Raw genomic sequence first — 13,214 nt, forward strand, 5'->3', positions numbered from 1 at the left:
CTTGTTCATCTTAAAATTGCAACACCTTGCATTTATTCAAGACTCCATCTACCATTCCTCAGCCTATGGTCCAATCGATTAAGCTCCCTCCGTCATCTTAGACAACCTTCCTCACTGTCCACTATACCACCAATTTTGTGTCATCCACAAATTTACTAACCATGTCTCCTAAATTCTCATCCAAATTATTTATCATGGCACCAAGAACAAGGCACTCAGTCACATTGTTCAGAGCAGGCACGATGGACCCAGTGAGTCAAGATTAGAGTGGTGCTGGAAAAGTACAGCAGGTCAGGCAGCATCCGAGGAGCAGGACAGTCGATGTTCTTGTTGATGAAGGCCAAAGCCCTTCATCAGGTATCTGGATGGATCCACTAGCTGCCTTGTGCACTGTATCAGTTCTGTGATTCTGTGATAACTGGCAAAAGGTGAGTCTTCATGGGGTTCTGCACTAGTCCACAGTAACTCCACAGGATAACTGTGAACATTCTGGAAATCTTTTCCAGAAATGTTTCTGACATCACTGATGACAATTTGATTCTCCCAGCAAAAGGCTTGGAAATCAGAGATCACCAAGTCCAATGAATTGGCATTGAGGTGAAGTCATAGGAGCTGGAATGTGCTGCTTTCCAGGTGATACTGATAGGCAAAAATGGGGACTGCAGATGCTGGAAACCAGAGTCTAGATTAGAGTGGTGTTGGAAAAGCACAGCAGGTCAGGCAGGATCCGAGGAGCAGGAAAATCGGCATTTCGGGCAAAAGCCCTTCATCAGGAATGGAAGCAGGGTGCCTCCAGGGTGGAGAGATAAATCACAAGGTGTTACTGATAGTCAAGGTCTGGGGCAAGGAAGTGAGTATGATGCTAAACACTGCAGACCTGGTCTCTGATGGGGTTCCAGGCTCCTTGGCTGAGTTGCCTCTTCATTTGGATGGTCAACGTCCCAAGCAGCCAAATTGGTACTTAGACCATCATCATTCGTCCCTCAATGACGCTACAGTTCAAGTTTCCCCATGTGAGTGTGTGTGTGAAAATATCCGTGTTAGAGTGTGGGCAAGGCAGAGTGCGTGGGAGAGAATGGGAGCCACTTGAAGTTGCCTTGTGTATAGACACATGGAGTTCAAAAGCCAAAAGGGTTTTGGCTCTACAGCATGGTGTGCGCCCATGGTGATTATTGTTTCTAAATCTGGGCATCCTAACAAAATGAGGAGGAAGCTTCAATACTGGATCGTAGGAGAAGGGGCAGGCCATAAGAAACCTGGAACCAGGAAAACACAAGGCCCTAGATGTCTCTCACACCGACCCTGTTGGAAGAAAGTCCAATTGTAATCTTCAAATACATGTGTATACTAAAAAAGGGGAGGTGTAGTGGTGTCGGATTAATTGTGGCACTCTTTCAAAGAGCTGACCATTTCAGAGGGCAGCTGCAAGTCAACTACAGTGCTGTGGGTCTGGAATCACATGTAGGCCAGGTGAGGATGGCTGATTTCTTTCCCTGAAGGAGATTAGTGAACCAGATGAGTTTTCCCAACAGTTGCCAATGGCTTCTTGGCCATCATTGCAGATTTCTCTGAATTCCAGAGAATTATTGAATTCAAATTCTAACCATCTGCCATCGTGGATTGTGGACTCAGGCCTCCAGCACATTAGTTGAGTTTCCTGGTTGAACAGTCCATCTATAATACTTATAGGGCCATCACCTCCCTATGTAAATTGACACAGATTAGCAGGTCATTGCACATTTTTACAAATATTACCAGCAAGAACAAAGTTTCAAAAACACTGGTAAAACTGTGAGGACAATAACTCTACAAAAGCAGAATCTATTCCATTGGATGATACAGTGCAGCTGTAATTTTACTAATTCATGAACCTATCCACTGAACAAACAAGAACATGCTCCTGGCTGATTATGTCAATTCACTGAAGATCAGTTGAGTGATATACATGTCAACTCCATGTTAATTTCTCCTGTCAGCTTCGGCCTACCGGCTGGTCTTTTATTCCTCTTCTGGTATTACACTCTCTCTCTTCCGTCCTTCTTGTGTTTCAATGGTGTTCACACACTTTAAACATCTCTCTCTCTCTTCCATGTCTATCAGAAAAATCCCACATACTAATGTAGAAAGTGACTTTGTTGGTGGTTCAGGCACTAGCTGTGAACATGGCTATAAAAAAAAGGATTTCTCTGCAAACACACAAACACAGATCTGCAAATATTATTTCATTTGCTGTCTTTTTTCAATATTCTGTCCTGCTTGGGAGTTTAGTTTACCATCTGTCATGTCAGATGAATGGCTGCTCTCTGCTGGCATATCTCAGGGCTGCTCATTCAATAAAAAAGACAGTGGCCTGGGCTTGGGACAAACAACAGAGCATAATATCACTGGGTCATCCTCCCCCTCATGCCAAACTACCTCTTCACTTCATTGCAGATTTTGAATCCCTGCTGACTTGATTAATTTACTATTGCAATGCCATAATAGTAGAGGAATACTCAGCGCACAAAGCCCAGAAAGCTGTATTCAATAACAGCCTTTAGGGAAACTAAATGGAAAGGCATTGCTCCCAGTGTTGGAAAATCCGGTCAGTGCAATGATCCTTCAGGTCAGTTACAATGCTTTTACTGTATATCTTGAAAAGGTAACACAGACTGACACTTCTTACTGAAAATTAATAGAGTCCTGATGCATAGCTTGTTGTGGGTTTTCTTAATCTCAACCTATGGCTTGTTCAAAAGATATTCACAATCATTCCTGCTTTAATTGCAGGTTCAATTAATTTTTAAAATCATAACGTAATAATTACATTAAATGTTATTACATTTTGTTAGTTTATACGTCATTATATTTTGATATATATTAAGAAGTGGCAAAATTTAGGTATAATAAAATTGTAAATTAAGCAGAAAAAATTGTATTAATTGTTTTCAAAATGCCATTCTGTCTTACTTTTAGCGGTCAGTTCTGACCTCGTCACAAGCTTTGTTTGGTGAAGTCACTTTGCCTGATGAAGGAGCAGCGTTCCGAAAGCTTGTGATTTCAAATAAACCTGTTGGACTATAACCTGGTGTCATGTCATTTCTGACTTTATTCACCCTGGTCCAAAACCAGCACCTCCCCATCTTGTCAAGGAAGACGACTTTATCAGTGAACTGTTTGTCCCTGGAGTTGCAGTTAATTCTTTATAACAAGACTTGTGTCAGGAAATGAGAGCCCCGTTGATTTGTAGTTAAGACAGAAAGGGTACAGAATGTTCACTTTCAATTCCTTCTGGTGTCAAATGAGATTCCAGGTTCTGGAGGCCCAGTGCACTTTCTGTATATCAGAGTTAATAAAGGATTGCTGATGCATTGCTGTCTCTCAGTTCAATAAATCCAGTTTACTTCATAAGAATTACCTGCGTTAGCATTCATATGACTCAGTCATAGCTCAGTTGTATCACCTCAAACCTCAGAATCAGATGGTTAAGTTCTACCCCAGAATCACAATATATACACTGACTATCTGGGTTAGTACAGAGAGGATGTGACATGATTGGAGATGCAGTCTTTTGAATAAAATGTTCAACTGAGGCCCTGTTGACCCTCTCAGGTGGACATAAAAGATCCAGAAATACTACAATTTGACCAGCTGGGTAATTCTCTCTCGGGTCCTTCCTGACAAGGTGGTGGTGAGAATTCTGCTGCAGTCTGTCCAATGCACAGGTGCCCATAGAGCTGTTGGAGAGGGAATTCCCGGATTTTCACCCAGTAACAGTGAAGGAGCTGTGATATAGTTCCAGGCCAGGACGGTGAGTGGTTTGGAGAAAGCGAGCAGCTGGTGGTGTTCTCACGTATCTGCTGTCCTTGTCCCTTGAGGTGGTCAAGGCCATGGGTTTGAATTACTTCCTTCCTTCCTCTTTCAGCTCTTCCCACGTTACATTTTCAAACATTCAAGGACATGGGGCAAGTGGGGGAAATTGGGATTCGCACACCCTTAGTGGTAGCTATTGCCAGTGCACACTCGATGGGCCAAAGGGTCTTTGTTGCATTGTTTGACTCTATGACTATCTACGACTTCCATTCTTCACATCAACCATCATTTTTGGATTTGGCAAGTGGCCTTTATGTTCAGATTACCTCCTTGCTGCCATCTGTTCTCATTTATCTCATTTTCTATTTTTATTTTTATTTTTAGCTCTCATTTACCTACATTGATACATTTCTGTGCTCCACTGGTTATTTATTCTTCAAGCAATATCTCAGAAACAGGTTATCTAGTCATTATCTCATTTTGTCTGAAGGAATTGCAGTGCACAAATTGATTCCATGCTTTTCAGATGACAAAGGTGTCTACCCTCCAAATACATGTCATCCTGAGATCATAACAGATGCTATGTAAATGCAAGTTATTTATTTTCGTCAATATTGAGCATAGACAGAGTTTGGGGCTTACCCACTTTAGGGTTACTATCGTGGGATAAAATTTGTAGGTAAGCACTTCTCAAACATTTTCTGTGACCTGTGTGAACAGTATAATGTTCATGCTTTGTACCCTTAATAAAAACATGTTAAGTTAAAAATAACGAAAGCACACAGGGCCATTTGAGTGGGCAGGACTCTCGACCACCTCCTCTGTCATCCCAACCAATACATAAGACTCCTCAGCTGATAGGTCATTCTGGCTTTTATTGTGCAATGTGTACCTTCCCTTCAGGAGAATTCACTGTCAGGGATCATTGTCACAAAGGTAGGTAATTTATATATTTAGGACTTGGTTAATTAAAATATAGACAGATGGATTTTGTTCTAACTTCTGTAAAGGAAATTAATTTTTAAGAGGTCAGAATTCATTTGGAAAATGGCCTAATTACATAATTCTGCATTAGTGGTGCTGGAAGAGCACAGCAGCTCAGGCAGCATCCGAGGAGCAGTAAAATCGACGTTTCGGGCAAAAAGCCATTCCTGATGAAGGGCTTTTGCCCGAAACGTCGGTTTTACTGCTCCTCGGATGCTGCCTGAACTGCTGTGCTCTTCCAGCATCACTAATCCAGAATCTGGTTTCCAGCGTCTACAGTCATTATTTTTACCTAATTACATATTTGTCAAGAAAGCCTGTGAATTAGATAGTGCCTAGCCAGGTGTCTGTGGTGTTAAATGTTAATAACATACAGAAAAATAATTGAACAAACAACCAGGGGGATACTAAGAGAAAGTGAGGGCTGCAGATACTGGAGATCACAGTTGAAAAGTATGGCACTGGAAAAGCACAGCAGTTCAGGCAGCATCTGAGGAGCAGGAGAGTCAACATTTCAGCCATAAACCCTTCATCATGGAACAGCCAGTTAGTAAGAAATTAAAGAGCTAAAGTAGAATGATATTTGTTTAGGATTGAGTATTGGAAAACTATAAATGTATTGTGAAAAAAGCTTGAATCTATGCTTTCTGCTCTTTATGTTTAGATCTTTACAAATTGATTTACTCACATGGATGTGTTTGTTTTTGCGTTTTTGCACAATAGAGTTGTGTTCTTACATTAAAAGAACATTGGAAGTCTAGTATGAATATGTTCAAAGATTAACCACCAGAGTAACCAACTGCACAAATTAAACACATGATCGATTAAGCAGGTTTCACTCTGAGATATGACATTAGATTAGATTACATTACAGCGTGGAAACAGGCCCTTCGGCCCAACAAGTCCACACCGACCCACCGAAGCGCAACCCACCCATACCCCTACATTTACCCCTTACCTACACTATGGGCAATTTAGCATGGCCAATTCACCTGACCTGCACATCTTTGGACTGTGGGAGGAAACCGGAGCACCCGGAGGAAACCCACGCAGACACGGGGAGAATGTGCAAACTCCACACAGTCAGTTGCCTGAGGCAGGAATTGAACCCGGGTCTCAGGCACTGTGAGGCAGCAGTGCTAACCACTGTGCCACATGTTCAATATTACCATCAGCTGGAATCAGAACATTGTCTGACTACAATCATGAAACTCCACCTGCTCACTAAGCTGCACAAACAGAAAACAGTTACATTGCTGCAATGCCTGCTTCATAACTTGTGATATATTTTACAGTTTTGAATACGCTAACCCATGGCGTTAATCGCTTCCTGACAAATCACTAATTATTAGGCCACTTTCTCTGATATCTATCACAACCTTCCTTCTGTACCTCTGAACATTGATTTAGTCGCTGCTCTAATGTCTGCTCTTCACCAACTTGGATCTTTGGATCCATTTGCTGAAAAGGTTTTTATCTATTGGTGATTGCTATGCTGCTGCTTTGTGCTTTTCAGGGTCACAGAAGTCCACTGGACCCTTCGGTCCATCGAGTATGCATCAGTGAGAAGTATCCACCTGAATATTCTAATCCCAAAATGGAACATTCTCACCCGTGAAGGCCCTAATAAATTATTCCCATTTCGAGACTGGTTTTATTGGCTAATTGTGACTCTCTGAGGCTCTGATAATAATCATTGTTCTTTTATAGTTTTCCTTTCAATAATTCCTGCTATCTCCAGCTTAAATAAATGCATTCCACATTTATCAGGGGATTTAATAATGAATTTCCTATCTTTTCCAAAGTCTCAATAAAACTTTCTAACTTTCTTCTTCTGTTAGATATTCCCTGTTTAGACTTTGAATATGTCCCCTTATGACTTTAATAAGCCCCTGCAACATCCTCAGGTCTGTGACCTTGGCGTGTGCGGCCTTTGAATTCTCTTACCTCACGGTACCCAGGTGCTGCAGTCATGACACTCAGACTGAGCTGCAAATATCTCTCATTACTTGGCGCTTTCCCAGCCTGTAGTTCTGAGCTCAGTTTTCCCTTGCCTATCAATGACCTTAACTTTATGCCAGATCCTCTGATGGCTAATCATTGCTCAGCTGAATCCTGACTGATAACGGCTCCCACAGACAAGTGTTACCTGATGCCATTTGTAACTGCAGTGGAGTTGAGAGTGTGGTGCTGGAAAAGCACAGCAGGTCAGGCAGCATCCAAGGAGCAGGAAAATCGATATTTTGGCCAGAGCCCTTCATCAGGAATGAGGGCTCATTGTGTCCTAACTGCAGTGGAGTGTCTAACACTCCAACTTCAGGAAGTTCTGAACTCTGTCCTGCTGCTGTGTATCTCTTACCAGATCTGAAATGGTGTTACCACGGACTGTAGATCCTTGTGAATCTCACCATGAAGTTTTCCTCCCCATGTTCTTGCATGTTCAGGTCTTCCTGTTGCTGACTGACCATTTGAGGTGAATTCTTAAAGTTGCATCATGAGACAGTGAAATGGATCAGTACCCACCATGTGGCCCAAGGATTTAAGGCCATGAAAGACTGACTCTTGATCAAGAGGGAATCAAGGGGAAAATGCAGGAAAGTGGCTGTGAGCAATGTAGGATCAGCCATGATCCTATTGAATTAAAGAATTCCTACAGTGTGGAAGCAGGCCATTTGCCCCATCAAGTCCATGCTGACCTTCTGAAGAGCTTCCCATCCAGATCCATCCACTACCCTGTCCCTCTAACTCTACATTTCCCATGGTTAATCCACCTAGCCTACACATCCCTGGACACGAAAGGCAATTTAGCATGGCCGGTATACCTAACCTGCTCATCTATGGATTGTGGGAGGAAATCCATACAGACATGGGGAGAACGTGCAAACTCCACACAGAGAGTCGCCCGAGGTTGGAATCGAACCTGGGTCACTGGTGCTGTGAGGAAGTTTGCTGACCACTGAGCCACCGTGCCACCACCAATGGCAGAACAGGCTTGAGGGGCTGAATGGCCTACTCCTGTTCCTATTTCTTGTGGTCCTGTGGAATCCTCACCACAGAGCACTGTGTTGTATGAGGATGTCTGCTCAATCATACTCCACAGGGAAGGTGTGATGTTATCATCCTTTTTTGGGGAAGGGATCGAGAGAGCCTCACTCATTCTGGCATGGCAGCAGAAGATCACTTGCTGTTCTATTGAGAGAGGCCCTTGCTTCAAACCAGACATAGAAATTGCACATTAACAGCTAAGTGAAAGTGACATTGATGTGATAGACATTGTTATAGAGATGGTAAGGCTAACCTGGGCCATGGGTCTTAGTCCCTTGATACCAGAAGCTGTTCTCTCACTTTCTCTCAAACAACATTCTCAGAGTGAGTGACCCCTGGACACTCTTAATCCTTTCAGACCCATACATCCTTACCCAACAATGCCTGCAACCTGTAAATGGCTAAGACTCAGATATGAAAAGAAAGACTTGCATTTATATAACAGTTTTTACGCCGGCTGCATATCTCATGGTGTTTTAAAACCGATTGCAATCCCTGTTGTAATATTGGGAACACAACCAGCTCTGACAAACAGCAGTGTTTGTGAGACTCTGATTGAGGGGTCAATGTTGACCCAAACTGCTGGAAGAACCACTTGTTACTCTTCAAATCTGAAGCTGGGAATTCTTTACAACCAACTGAGCAGGTCAATGAGGTCTCAGTTTGACATCCCATCCGAATGACACATGGGCACAGATTTTGTGCGATCTGCACTGACAGAAATTGAAACTAACTCATCTCCCTTCCTTCCCCAATCTCCCACAGCTACAAACAAATCCCGTCGTCCCTTACCCCCTCTGAAACTAACAAACAGGTTGAATGGGAAATTAAAAACAAAAGAATTGTGGATGCTGTAAATCAGAAACAAAAAGTGAAGTTGCTGAAAAAACTCAGCAGGTCTGGCAGCATCTGTGGAGAGAAATCAGAGTTAGTGTTTCAGGTACAGTGACCTTTCCTCAGAATGGTTCCGAGGAAGGGTCACTGGACCTGAAACATTAACTCTGATTTCGCTGCACGGAATCTGCCAGACCTGCTGACCTTTTCCAGCAACTTCACTTTTAGTTGTAGTTTGAATGGGAGGGTAGCTAATAAAAGTAGAAAATGCTGGAAAGACACATAGCAATCAGTCAGGTAGGTTGGCACCATTTATGGAGAGAGCAGATGTGCAACTGCACACAAGAAGTTCAAGAGCCTTACAGAGAGATAATGGAGCAAGCAGCCTCAGGGATAGTGTATGTGCAGAATTAAATGTCAAATGATCCTGATAATTTAATAAATACTTGTTGAAAATCTTGAGTTATGGATATACTGCACTCTTCTTTTCTCTATTAAGCATTTATAGATTCATTTTAGCGTAAAAGTGTCCAGTTTGTAGGGAATTATCAACCCATTTGACTTAAATAAGGCACAATCATAAGCTAAACATGTATCTGTTGTGACCTCCCCGTCAAAATATTTCAGATTAGTCTCTCAATCTGCAGGTAGCAGGTACTGACCTAAAGCACGTCTCTTATTCTGGGCAGAGGAACAGGTGACAACAATTAGTAATCTTGATTATTGACTTTTGAATTTTGCTTCAACTCAGCATTTAATTTTATTCTTGGGGTGGCACAGATGACATACGAAGCGAGACTGGAGTGGGTAGGACAATATTCATTAAAGTTTAAATGAATTGGGGCAGGGGGGTGTCTCAGAGAAACCTTTTCACTTTTAACAGGCCGAAGCGGGGTAAAATCAAAAAGGATGTTCCCTACATTTCCATGCCACCCCAAAACATTTGGAGAATCTATTGCGAAGAAGACAGAAGGAAGCTACGGATGGCTATAGATCGATCGGTTGAGTGAGTGGGTAAAACTCTGGCAAGTGGACTGTACTGTTGGAAAATGAGAAATTGTTCACTTTGACAAGAAGAATGAAAAAGCAAAGTGTTAATTAAATGGACAATGCCTGTGGGATTCTGGGGTGCAGAGAGATGTAGGTGTTCTGACACGAGTCACAAAACATTAGGATGAAAGTAGATTACATAATAAAAGTTGATAAAAAGTGGAGCAGGAAATGTACAGCAGGAAAGTTCAGCAGAACCTGATGAAGTGTTCCGACCCGAAATGTCAACTTTCCTGCTCCTTTGATGCTGCCTGACCTGCTATACCTTTCCAGCTCCACGTTTTATCAATTCTGACTTCCGGCATCGGCATTCCTCACTGTCTCCAAGCAATCAAAGTTATTGCATGCTCTCCTTTATTAAAAAAGGCATTGAACATAAAAGGATTTTATGCTTTTGCTAGACTAGACAATGCATTAATGGGACCACATTTCAAATACTGTGTACAGTTCTAATCTCCTTACTTTAGGAAGATTTAATTACATTGGAGGCAATTCAGAAGAGGCTTAGAAGATTGATCCTCCTAAAGAGTAGATTGTCTTCTGAGGATAAATTGGATATTGAAAGATGTGCATGTTAGTGTGGGATGGGCTAAATTACTCAAAGTGTCCAGGAATGTGCAGGCTAAGTGGACTAGCCATGTAATATATGGGGTTATGAGGATGGGGCAGGGCTGAGAAACTGGGTGGGATGCTCCTCCAAGGGTTGGTACAGATTTGATGGGCCAAATGGCCTCTATCGGCACTGTGGGGATTCAATTATTCCGTGATTCTTTACGCGGCTTATTCCCACTGGAGTGTAGGAGAGTGAGGGGTGACTTGGTTGAAGTGGACAAGATTGTTAATGGTCTTGACAAGGTGGACACTGTCTTGTGGGTCAGTCCAGGCCCGAGTCTGTTGCACTGTTGTAAGATTTGGGATCACCCTGTCAACACAGATTCGGGGGTTTTATTTCTGTCAGAGGTTTGTGCAACTTTGGAACTCTCTGCCATAGAATTCTGTGGAGGGGTGCAGTTGTTGAATATTTTTAAGACAGAGATGGAGAGTCTGTCATGAAGCAGGGCAATCAAAGTTATCGGGTTACGATGAGAATGTGAAATTTGAAATACCGACAGATCATCTTACTGAATGGTGGGGCAGACTCAAGGGCTCGAATAACCAAATTTTGCTCCAATTTCTTATGTTCAAACATTTGCATATTGCCCCACCAATTCCATTACAAAGGTTGCAGCCTTTCCTCCACCAAGAATATAAAAGTATGGAACAGTTGGCATTGAAGCTGATATGTAACACAATAATCAATTTAACTGTTCACACTGAATCACATTCTGATGCATTTGTCACCTTACCTTTCTCTCATATCAATGAAAGATCAACCTTAAACATAGGATCTAGCTAAACTCATTGACACCTCAAACATATCCTTCCATTGTGCTCTGTCATACATCTACAACAAATTTCATTTATATAGAACCTTTAATGTAAGAATGTGTCTTCAGAAACTTCACAGGAATGCAGCTGGTTTAAAAAAAACAATATTGAGTTGAAGGACTTATGAAAGCAGTGAATGTTCGGTTTGGCTGAGGTGGCCATGTTTAATGGGGGAGAGGATGAGGGATGGGGATGTCTAGGAAAGAAATTCCAGAGCTTCTGGCCTTGAAGGTCCCAGTGTTCCTGGTGGGATGAAGGCAGTGGACGTGCACAACAATCCTGAATTACTGGAGGTCTGCACAGCCGGAGGAGATTACTGAAGGGATGGGGCAGGGGATGGGTGAATTTTCACAGAGGCAGAAAACCTCTTAATCTGTACAAAAATGGCATGAGTCCTGAATTTGGAAGTTTCACCACACCCCCCAAACAAACATTTACCATTGTCACAGAGGTGATTAGGGGTGGTGTGGGAGTCAGATTGGTGTGAATTGACAAGTCTATCTGCCTCATACCAGAGGTAAGTCCCAGAAAAAATGTCTGTGCACTTTCAACCTGGTCAGAGATTGTATAGAGCTGCCAAAGGTCTTTGAAAAAGTAAGGTACCCTCTTGTTTATCGTCCTGTGATACCTTTGGGAGAGAGAAGTCACCCTTTGGTTGAGGTAAGGTGGCCATGGCAGCTGTTAAAAGTAAACATGAAACTATATAAATCGTGAATAAGCTCATAAAAAGCATCTGTCAAAGACACCTTAAAACAAACCTTCCAGTTCAGCGAGCAAACTTACATCCAGAACCTCAACCTGAGGTACAAATCTTTTCAAAACTCGCTAACACTCTTAAAGGGATCTATCAAGCTTTTAAAACTTATGCCCTTTAAATATTTGAAAATGAAATGAGTAGTTTTCTAAAATAAAAGCCCACTCTTTCACCATGATTGTTCACATAAGTCTGAAGGTTATAAATATAAGATCAGTGTTTTATGAGTGATTTCATAGCCATCCATTATCACAGGGGGGTACCTGTCAATTTACAATTTCATTGACTGCTCAGCATGAAAATAAACTCTTTAAATGGAATCGTGAATTCTAATAATTGTTTGTACAAGGAAGTTAAATGTTACAAATAAGGTTTTTATCAATAAGAATGTTATTTTTGAAATAGCAAGGTCATCAAAGACTCTTAAGGGATTTATTTAATCTCTACGTGGGTCCTGAGATCTCTCTGTAGTATTCTAGGGGCATTGGCAGTATAAGTATGGATGCGGTACATGAGTTAGTAATAGTTGATACTAAGTAGAACTAAGAACAACATTGATCCATCCTCCTGAACTTTCTGGAACAAAAATTGGAAACCAAAACCAGTTTGAGCAATCATTAAGTTTACCAACCCCAGTCAGATGCATTTTTGAGAAATTTATAATTCTGCTAATCTCCAGCACAATCAATTTCCTTTCTCCACCTTAGAGCTATTTATAATAAATGAAACAATAAATAAACCATTTCTTTTCTTGTCCTTATGAAGTTTCTGTCAGGGCTCTCACCCAAGTGCCCAAATAAATCGCTAATTTCTGGAAACGCTGAAGAAATTCTAGAGCAGTGGCGACCTGGTGTCAAATTCCAGTTTATTATTCCTGAGCTTTTCTTGCAGTAAATTTGCTGCTTTTTTTTCAAATATAGTCCCAACAGTGATCTTGCAAAATCAGAACCAAAACTGGAAAATAAATATCTGACTAATTCTGATTAAAACTGGAAGATCAAATTCAGCAACTGAGAGACAGGCAAAAGCCAAGTGTAAATTTACATCAAAGACTGTGTGGATGCAATGCTCCAAATCCCCACTACATGGTCTTCCCAAGCCAATGGGTGGCACGGTGGTTTTGTGGTTAGGACTGCTCCCTCATAGCATCAGGGACCTGAGTTCAATTCCACCCTCGAGTGACAGTCTGTGTGGAGTTTGCACATTCTCCTTGTGTCTGCATGGGTTTCCTTCGGGTACTCTGGTTTCCTCCCACAGTCCAAAGATGTGCAGGTTCGGTGGATTGGCACTGGGAAATGTGAGGTTACAGGGATGGGATGGGATGCCC

General features: G+C 41.9%; 1 protein-coding gene across 1 annotated transcript in view; it reads right to left on the reverse strand.

Annotated features, from left to right (window-relative positions):
* LOC122561354 (VPS10 domain-containing receptor SorCS1-like) overlaps window positions 1-13,214 on the reverse strand; it is a 1,223,550-nt gene that overhangs the window by 153,648 nt on the left and 1,056,688 nt on the right. The window lies entirely within an intron of this gene.

This window comes from Chiloscyllium plagiosum, unplaced genomic scaffold (assembly GCF_037043375.1).
Source record: "Chiloscyllium plagiosum isolate Xiang-an unplaced genomic scaffold, Cpla_swu_hap1 HiC_scaffold_22, whole genome shotgun sequence".
Lineage (NCBI taxonomy): Eukaryota > Metazoa > Chordata > Chondrichthyes > Orectolobiformes > Hemiscylliidae > Chiloscyllium > Chiloscyllium plagiosum.